Source organism: Condylura cristata, unplaced genomic scaffold, assembly GCF_000260355.1.
Source record: "Condylura cristata isolate star-nosed mole 26May11 unplaced genomic scaffold, ConCri1.0 scaffold00013, whole genome shotgun sequence".
In the NCBI taxonomy this organism is placed as follows: Eukaryota; Metazoa; Chordata; class Mammalia; order Eulipotyphla; family Talpidae; genus Condylura; species Condylura cristata.
Genome location: NW_004567114.1, coordinates 5165091 through 5175380, shown reverse-complemented (window position 1 = coordinate 5175380; position 10290 = coordinate 5165091). Strand labels below are relative to the sequence as shown.

The 10290-nt window shown below is 38.2% G+C and overlaps 1 protein-coding gene across 3 annotated transcripts in view; it reads left to right on the top strand.

The window, feature by feature from the left end:
• The window catches only part of PAPOLA (poly(A) polymerase alpha), a 54910-nt gene that overhangs the window by 566 nt on the left and 44054 nt on the right, over window positions 1-10290 (top strand). The window contains exon 1 of one of the 3 annotated variants that reach the window (XM_012724550.1): window positions 517-671. The exons of the other annotated variants lie outside the window; for them this stretch is intronic. The gene's annotated coding sequence lies outside the window, so the exon portion shown is untranslated. Of the gene's footprint in view, window positions 1-516; window positions 672-10290 lie in introns of those variants that run through there. 3 annotated transcript variants of the gene reach the window in all.

Sequence of the window (10290 nt, the reverse complement as noted above, 5' to 3'; positions counted from 1 at the left end):
CTGCGGCTGGGGGCTCGCCTTCCGCCCGCTCGCCGCTCCGCTTCCCGGGCAGGGTCCCTCGCCGCGTTCCTCGCCGCTCCGACTGGCCCAGATCGCGCGCCGGAGTTCACCCCCCTCCACGTCCGAGCTGGCGCGACGCTAGCTAGAAACCCCAGGTTTTGCCCGTCGAGCCCCGCGCGGGGGACCCCGGTCTCCTGCACCAGCCCGAGAAGGGGCGCGCTCCAGGCTGCCCTCCCGCTCGCGTTCGGTGCGCCCGCTTCGCGCTCGCTGTTTTGTTTCGCTGGGATCGCCTCACGCTCCTTCTCCATTCGCGTCCGGCTACTTTCCCTTCTTTTGTTTTTGATTGTGGACTCAAAAGTTAGTCTGCTGTACCCTCTCATCTCACTGGGCCTATGTCGTACTTTCTTGGGTATTAAAAAGTTTGTTTTTCCTCTTTCAAAGAACGAGATGTAATTTGAGATCTCGTTATGGAGTGGGGAACCAGAGTAGATTGCAGCCCCCTCCCCCGCGTGCACACTGCCGTGTAGAGGCCTAAGGAGTGAGGTTGCATTCTTCAGTTTTGAAGATGCCCGTGTGAGTGCCCCTTGGAGACGAGGGACGGAGTTTGACTCATCTATGTAGCCCCCAAATGAAGCATGTAATTGACCCTGGAAGTTTCGCTTAAGTGCGAGGTAATGGTGTCATGATTTCTGGACTGCTAATATGTAATAGCACTTAAAGTTTATTTTAAACTATGGACACTTTTATTTTTTTGCAAATGGATTATTTTGCAATTCAAAAATTAAGTGCGTGCGTGCATACAGACAAGGCGGTAACATAGGCTTGGGAAACATCTCCTGCATTTTACATGGGAAGGAACTTACTGCTCCTTCTTTTTCATTCAGTCCCGATATTTTGTTGAGAGACTTTATGACGTGTGTTAGTTCAGTAATGAGAAAGTTAGTTTTTATTAAATATGCAGGTCTAAACCTTGAGGATCTGCAAGGAATGCTAATTGATTTCATAGCATGGACCGAGATGCTGGGAGAACCTAAGCCCCAGCAAGATGTTTGTGCCATTTTACATTTCAGCAGCAATTAAGATAAACCTTAATGTTTGCAGTGATGCCATGTGACTTCTTCCTCAGCGCACGTTTTATTGCTGCTTTGGAAAATGTGTTTCCCACAATGTCAGTATTAAAAATTGATATTCCATAGGAAATGTGTGCTTTAAAAGACTTTAATGAAGACATAAACTAAATAATTTGTGACTTTCTAGGGATTAAAAGTACTTTTACACCTACTTTTCTCCAGCATTCTTTGCAGAAAGGGAGCTATACATTTCCATTAAAGATCTGAGTGCTTCATTCAGTTCTTTGGAAGTTAGGTGGAATGTATAAAATGGAAGACAGTCAAGACAGCAGCTAACCCACAGATCCTGCCTTTGCATGTGTCTTGAAATGTGAACATGACCAGTTTTCATTATCTGTCCCCCTCTACTTCTGAAGGTACTCTCATCCTTTTAAAGTAAACAGCAAGACGGCCAAAGGTTACCTACTTAGAGTGCCTTCTTCCTCATTAATTTTCTTACTTTGTTTTGCATATTCTGGTGAATGTGGTCACACTCATTTATTTTCTTTGGTGTTTTGAGTTATTTCTAGATTGTATTGTAATTTGACCTCCACTTCATTGCTGGTGTACCTGTCTTGTTAAATTAGGTGAGGTGAGTGGGCGTAGGTGAGTTGTTAGAATGGATTAAACCACTATAAATTTTTGAAGTTCAGGTCATTATAAAACATTGTGAACCGTGTCCATATTTTGTTTAAAGATCATGTTATTATGTGAGTAATATTGAAAGATTGGCATGATTTAAGAGCCGTGATGATGAAGCTTCACAAAATTTTGATCATCTCAGGATCCATTAATTCAGGGTTGTGTGTGTGTGTACAGATTTTGAGATACTGAGCCACATAATTGCTTGCAGGGGGCTATCTGGTATATTGAAAATTGTTTAACAGCATCCCTGGCCTCTACCTACTAGAGTTCAAGTCTTCCCTCCCCACTCCCTTTCTCATGTAGTAATGACAACCAGAAATGTCTCCAGATATTCCCAGATGTACCTGGGGTCAAACCTTGTTGAGAACCACGGCATTAATACCAAGTACATGCATTTAGGGAAACTAGATTCTAATTCTCCCTTTTTCTATCTTACTGTCATTATTTGTGTCAGCATAGTTTTATTATACTTGTGTTAATAAAACTTTAAGAAGAGTAACTAGTATCAGTGACTTAGCATTCATGCCACAATCATAGACTTGTTGGTATTATTGGAAGAGATACTTAGCTTGACGTGGGGGAAAACTGTGACTTCTAACTATTTGTCAGGTTGCCACAAAAAAGGGAATTCGAGTATTTTCATACATATTCATAACAGGTAGAACTGGGACCTGTAGGTCGATGGTAATACTATTTAACAGTGGTTCATAGTGAGATTCTGTGGTAGTCTTGTGTGTGGATTGAGGGAAAATGAGTGGGAACCCTGTGATACTTTCTGGGGCTAAGTAGCGCTGAATAGCTAAAAGCATACTACTTTCAGAATAGTACTGAGGTGATAGTTTTTTTTACTCTCTTGACATTTTCACCAGTGGTGAAGAAGTAGCGGTGGGCAGTAGTGCTGTCCATGCCTTAGGAAGAATCAAGGACTGGGCTCCCTATTGCAGGAAGTCATTGTCTTCCTTTTCTTTCTCTTCCTCTCTCTCACACACACAAGTCCTTATTGAACAAGAAAAAACATGTTAATTTCATTAAGTTGACCCTTGAGTTAAGTCTCTTAAATATGCTGTGAGAATATGAAGTGGAGGTTACACATAAAACTATACTAAAAAAATTGGCCTGAGTGGTTTTTTGTTTTGAGAAGAGTGCATGTGTGTCTATTTGATTTGTGAGCTAAACTAGTGTTTTATTCAAGGAGCTCTGCTTGACCTGAAAGAACAACTAATGAACTAGTCCTGCTCGACTGGTGAGCCTGCCACTTTTAAGAGATCCTATTGGTGGTTCTTGTGCCAGGATAAAATTTGAGACTTCAAGCAAAATTTCAGATTTTGGACAGCTTGTTTCTGCCATTCTGAACTTGACAACTTCCTAATTGATGTTTCTGGTTAGATTAATGGTGATAGTTAATAAGTGTAGGTTTTTTTCCATGTGGGATAACATGTCAACATTTGGAAGATGTACATAATTCAGCAAAGTCACATTTTTCAATCTACCAATCATGATGTAATAACATCTTCCATGGTTAAAAGGCACACTGAATGTAGAAGATAGACCAGTGAATTTCAGTGCAATGTAGTACACATGGTTCAGCTTTTATACTGTAGCTTCTCATTAAGAAATTACCACTTCTGGAGTTTTGATGGAACATTCAATTATTTGAAAATGTAGACTCAGTTTAACTAATAATACGGTGTGATGCTGGATCTTCTTCATACGTAATCTACCAAAACAATTTATGGAAAGGGATTATTGAGTGTAGGAGCAGATTCAAGAATCTTGCTGTGACTAAGTCAGAATTTAAAGAGATTTTCATAAAAAGTAAAACAGTGCCATTCTTATTCTTGTTTTGGAAAGCATTTTTAAAGTTATTAATAGCTTGTTACTTGAGTGAGTAAATATTTACAAAAATTTCCCATTTATAATTTTTTTTTAAGATTTATTTATTCATACAGAACTGGGGTACAGGCCAGAAATGGGGAGGGTGAGAGGATCCATCAGAGACAGAGTGGGGTACAGAACAGGCCCATGGACGAAGTACACTGCTGAGGGGAGCAGTGGGCGGGTCAGGAGAGGTCTGCCTCGGCATGTGGATCTCCTCTAGGGCAGGCAGGGCTTCGAACTCATGCTGAAGTAGTTTAAGCTTTTTTTGTGCTGCGCTTTAACCCGCTGCGCCACCAGGGAGGGCCCACCCCATTTATAATTTCTAATGTAAACATTGGCACATACCTATATTTAAAAAATATATATCAGCTCTTTGGGATCTTTGGTAAATTTTATGAGTTATAAAAGGGTCCTAAGGCCAAAAAGTTAGAAAACGCTTTAGGGCTGCTGTAGTATGATAGCTAATAGCTGTCCCCGCCCCCCAACACACACTGGTGTTTTCAGTGGTTATGCCAGTGCAGTAAGGTGGTTTCTGAAAACAGTCTGGAGGTGTGGACACACATATTTAAAAACATTTTTTGTTTCCTGTGAAAAGCAGTATTAGTTGACCTTGAAGAAAAATAACTTCTGAGGTTTTGATTTGAAGATTTTAGGACTTAGAGATTTTGTAGTGAGTTGTCTGCTGCTTAGTAAAAATGTTCATGGATTTGAAATGCATTTTACCTTAAAATTGTTTTTAGTTTATACTTTTAGATGGAGTAGTTGGGAGAAGATTTGGGAGTTGAGGAAATTTATGTACCTGCTTCTGTTTCCTTTTGGGGAAAGGCTTCTGACTGTGACAAGAGGACTTTGAAGAGCTTTGATTTGTCAGGACATTGTTTTCCTTGTTAACTAAGCCACCTTTAAGTTAATATTGCAGTTACGTTTTACCTTCAGTTGTATCCTGGCATGCTTATAAAAGCTGCTTTCAACTAAAATGAGGCCATGTGGATTTCTTGCTATTTCTCATTTTTGGTGGGTTTCTCCCTTTTGGAGACATGTTTTTAATTCTGTTCTGATTGTCCTGCAACTTTTTTTTTTTCCTTCCTTGCTGTCTTTATTGTGATTACCCATGAAGGGTAATGCCTTCATGGTGTTTATTGATTTCACCTTTTTTTTCTTTGCTTTTTTTTATATATAAGTTTATTTTTACATTATTTTGTACATTTTTTCCCCATCTCAATTGTAATCCCCGCGGGTTTCCCATCACCTTGTCACCCGTGTGCCATCACCATAATCCCGTGCACTTCCCTCCCCACCCCCCACCCCCATTTTTGATTCCGTTCCCCACTCTACCCCTGCAAAATGTCTCTGGTATATGGTTGTTCATTATTTTTGTTATTTTCTCGCCTGGTCCATTATACTCCTGCTATGAGTGAAACCATCCGGTATTTTTCTTTCTCTTTCTGGCTTATCTCACTAAGCATGATCTTTTCCAGCTCCATCCAAGTTGCTGCAAAAGACTGTCCTGCAACTTTTAATAATTGCACGATCTCAATTCATGATTCCCAAAGCAGCAACATTGTAAGAGGCCTTAGTTCTCCTTAAAGTTGGTTAAATTGAGAGTGAAAGTAAGACTTTTTTTAAGTCTTGAAGCTGCTAATTTCTGGGTTCCAAATTCTGTTCTGATTCTGGTACTGTATTGTCTTCTATACACATTGTTGGGAATTTTTGAGCAGCTCAGTTGAAGTCTTTTTACATGTCTTAAATAAAATTAATTTCCATGATCAATTTTTTGTGTGTGTGTGTGGAGCCTTTGAATCTCATTTTTATACTGGTAAGATTTGTAATATGCTTAGAGTGTATATGAAGTGTGGGTTTTGTTCTAGATCATCATAAACAATGTTGCTTTAAAGCAAGTCACACTATTTTTTTTACTTCTTAGTGCATATAAAAGCTTTACTCTACTGCAGGATGCATTGTATAAAAGCTATAACGGAAGAACCGTGTGTGTGTGTGTGTGTGTGTGTGTGTGTGTGTATGTGTACTTTGACTAATTGTGAAACAGACAGGAAGTGAGTTCATTCTGTTTGAAGAATAGTACCCATAGACTTGCTTCATGAAGAGTTGCCCATTCACGTTGTCAAAAATGCAAAGTAAGATAAAAATGAGAGTGACTTGTATATTGACTTTCCTTTTTGTACCTTTTCAGATTCTCTCTTTACATTTCCTTCATTTTCAAGTTGCCCTTGGTAAATTGATGCAGGAGTGCTGTGGTTTGGCAAAATTTTTAGAGATTTATTATTTATGTATGCATATAATAACTAGGGTATAGACCAGAAGTGTAGGGGTGGGTGAGAAGATTCACCAGAGATAGAGTTGGGAGCAGAACAAACAGATACACTGAAATACACACTGCTGAGGGGGGCAGTGGGGAGACAGGAGAGGTCTGCTGCACCCTCTGGGTCAGCTTGGTTCGGTCCCTGGTAGAGGTTCGAACTCATGTAATAGTGGCTGTGATAGCTCGATAGCATTGAGACTTTAACACCTGCACCACCAATGAAGTCCAGGTTTGGCTACATTTTTAACTTTTCCTGACCCTTCTAGAGAAGAGGGCATAAGGGCACTTGGAAGTACCCTTTGGGAAGGATGGAAAATGAACTTTGGCTTTCTTGTAATTGAATAGTGGGTATTATTTCTCATTCTAATTACCTTGCATTTACAAAATTCGGCCTTGGAATTCATCCTAAGTTATTCCGTTTTAGCATAAATTGTCTTTTCACCTTGTTTGAAGTTCTGCTGCTGCTGCTGCTTACTAAAATATTGGCTGGGGGCCCTCCCTGGTGGCACAGCGGGTTAAAGCACAGCACTGAGAAGCTAACGTCACTTCCGCATGAGTTCGATTCCCGCCTGCCCTGGAGGAGATCCACATGGCACGGCAGACCTCTCCTGACCTGCCCGCTGCTCCCCTCAGCAGTGTATTTCTGTCGATCTGCCTGTTCTGCTTCCCACTCTGTCTCTGGTGAATCCTCTCACCCTCCGCATCTCTGGCCTGTACCCCAATTCTGTATGGATAAATAAATAAATCTTTAAAAAAAAAATATTGGCTGGATGAAGTACCTGGAATACGTATTTTAAGAATATAGTTACGTGTTTAGTACCTCACTTACACAGAACACATAGCAGGGCAGTGTGTTGCCATCCTTAGAATAATTTCTCATTGAGTTAATACGTTGCTTGACTGTAAGCTACTAGTATAACTAAAATGTTAAACTTTTTGTTAAAGAGATTATATTATTTCTGCTAAGAATATTTAGTGCACATTCAGATACTTAGAGAGATCTCTTACTCCTTTTCCTATCCAGCCTTCTCATTCTGAATGGTCACCTTATGTTTTAAGGTTAAAGCCTTAATAGTAAATATACTGTGGTGAATTGAACAATTCACCAAGTTATTCTGATGTGCTTCCGAAGAAAACTGTCAGGCAAGTTGAGCTTTCAATTTTAACTTGACTAAAATTGAACTAGGGAGGAATGACTTAAAGCGTTTTTCTGTTGGCTGATAGCTGTAAAATGAGCCACTTGTTCCAATTAGTAAGTTGGACCACAGCATATTCCAAGTGTCCAATGCGAGGAGTCAGGGCTTCATGTCAGAATGAGCTGTGCTTAAACTGGGGTACAGTGTCTTGCAGTATTAACTGTTTAGGAAAGCCGCTTTAGTGATTTATTTTCTTTTCCATTTTGTGTGAGTCACCTGCTTAGACTGTCCCTGCAGTGCCTTTCCTGTCCAGTCTTATGTATGCATGTCCATAAGCTGTTCCTTAGCTGGCTTGTTTAAAGATCAGTCTCACACTAACTTTTAAGATAGTCACTGAGAACAGGGATAATCTTTGGGTTCCCAGTTTTAGCATCCTTGCCTATTATATTTATATACTTAGCATTATTGCCTATTCTTGCATGTTTAGGATTTTGGTAAATTACAGCATAAATTAAATGAGAAAAAAGTGCTTTTAGGAAAATTGAATTAAGTTTGAAAACCTTGGATGCCTTAACAGTTTTCTGAAGCAGTATGTACAATCTTCTTTGTATTTACTGTTTTAATTACAAAGGATTGCATGGAAAATTTTGTTTTTAAACTCTTGTTTTCTTTGACTTTGAAATACTATGCTTTGATGAACAGACTATTTTTAGCTAATAATGAAAAAGTATTTTAAATCGAGCACTTGTTTGGTGTTCCTAGCTGCCACAGAAAGATTTTAGGGTAGTGATTTTAGCCTCCTGACTACCATTGTTTTAATTTGATGGTGAGTGGTAAAATTAGGTGATTTTCAACTTTTGTGTACCAATGTTTATTTTAAAAATAATTAAATAGATTGAAACAAAACTTATAAAAATAAAATCCTCCCATCTAATACCAAGCTTGGGTGTGTCTCTATGCACATATAGACAATACACAGGTAATTTTTAAAGGTACAAGACTATCTTGTGACATGTATAGAGGCATTGTAACATAGATGTTTAGATTATAGATAGATGCCTGGATTCATATCTTGGCCAATTAATTTAATAGAGTTAGGAACAATTGGTCATAATGTTGAATGCTTGATACATTATCTGAAATGCACTGAGATTTTAATAAGTACTAGTTAGTATCATAATTGTTTAACAGCTTTTTTTTTTTTTAACCTGGCGTAGTGTGACCATCTTTCTGTGCTACTACTGTCTGTAATAAACACCTCACTTGTTTATATATGTGTGTATATGTAGCATAGTATTACATTGTAAGAATTGGACACAACCTGTCCTATATTAATGGATATTAATGGTATTCATTTTGTTCTGGGCATTGTATACAGTGTTCCAATGCACAGCCTTGGGTATCTTTTGGCCCTATTCCTATGGGAAAGTTTCCCCAGAAACTGTTGGGTCAGGGGAGGTATTTACAAATACCAAACTTGCCCAGTTTATCGGGGTTAAATGAGAGACTGCTCATTTCAAGCTATTGTTGCTTTATTTAGGCCCACATCTGACCTGTCTTCTAGTCCATCATGTATCTGTTACAGGAATAACTAGAAGCTTGAATTTTATGTATTCTTTATACATTAAAAATGTGTTAGAATCAAAAGGTTGTTTCACCTCCAGTTTAAATCCTGTGTCCTAATATTTCTCTAAGATAGGTCACTAGAGATGAAGTTGAGAGACATAAACTTGTCAAATACAACTACTTGTATTTATAAGTTTGATGAGTATTGGCAGATTGCTTTTTAAAATGATGTACCAAGTTCATTCTGTCACTCTGGGTTATTGCTCATTTTGTTACACTATTGCCAGTATATTAGTTTTCTCCAGTGTGGCAGAAAAATGGTCTTAATTTGCTTCCCTGATTTGTAGTAAACTTTTGTTTTCTTTAACATTGCTTTTGCTACATCTTTGGAATATATAAGTTGCATTATTTTTATGCAGGCAGATCTGTTTTTGTGTATGGCTTTTGTGATTAGTTTTAATGTGGTTCTAAAAATAATGTTCATTTTCTTTAATGTGTTGAAATATTACAGCATTTGGGATTTAGATTTATTGTGGCTACACCAAAGCTGTTTGAATATAGTTGTCCCCCCCTTATGAGCAGGGGACCAACAACTCCCCACCTCCTACTCCCCGGATGCCTAAACAGTAGATAGTAGTGAATCCTATATACACTTTTCCCTTATACATAGATAACTGTGATAGTCTAATTTTTATATAAATTAGGCACATCAAGAGATTAATGTAATAATAAAACAGGAGAGGTATAACAATATAAAGTTGTGTGAATGTGGCCTCTCTAAAACTATTTTACTTTCTGTAATATTTTTTGACCATGTATGATTACTTGTTTACATCCTAACCATGGAAAGTGAAGCCACAGGTAATGGGGGATTACTGTAGGCCATTCTTTTCTTACTGACTTGAAAAAAGTTACTAGCTTAATATATCCAAAGATTGATCATTCTTTGGATGTGTGATGACTCAGCAACACTTAACTAATCTTACAATCTTAGTTTGCTTTATAATTATTGTCCTAAGATGGCTTTTGATGTTTTAGAGTGTACCCACTTGTTAAGTTGGATGCCTAAACTTTTGAGACAACACGTAGCAAAATAAACAGCCCACAGTCACACACAATAAGTCTCTTGTTCTAATACCTAAATATCTGATTAGAGTCAGGAAAAATATCTGACTAGAGTCTTGGAAAGCCTAGCATTGGTAAGGAGAACCTTTGAGTGTTGGCTTTAAAAAAACATTATCTGTTGAAACTCTTCTTTATTGTTATAATATTAAAATTCTGACTTTGCCATCTGACATAAAGCAGAGAGTATATACCCAGTTACATGTGAAAGCAGAGTGATAGAACTAGTGGAAAGTGAAATCATCCCTGCTTTCTTTATTTCTACCTTACCAGGTTGCTTCTGAGTTGTGATTATCATAAGTACAGTAGGTTTGGATTTTTGTGTAGAGCTCTTGGATGGCTATCAGTTTTACTCATGGTATTCTAATGGTAATTGTATTCTAAGGGTAAATACAAATTATGGTGATGAGATACAAACACCAGTTGCTGAAGAAAAATACAGGCATTCTTAATACTGAATATCAGAACAAAGTTTTCATTAAACACAAACATTGAACATTTAGATTTTTTTTTT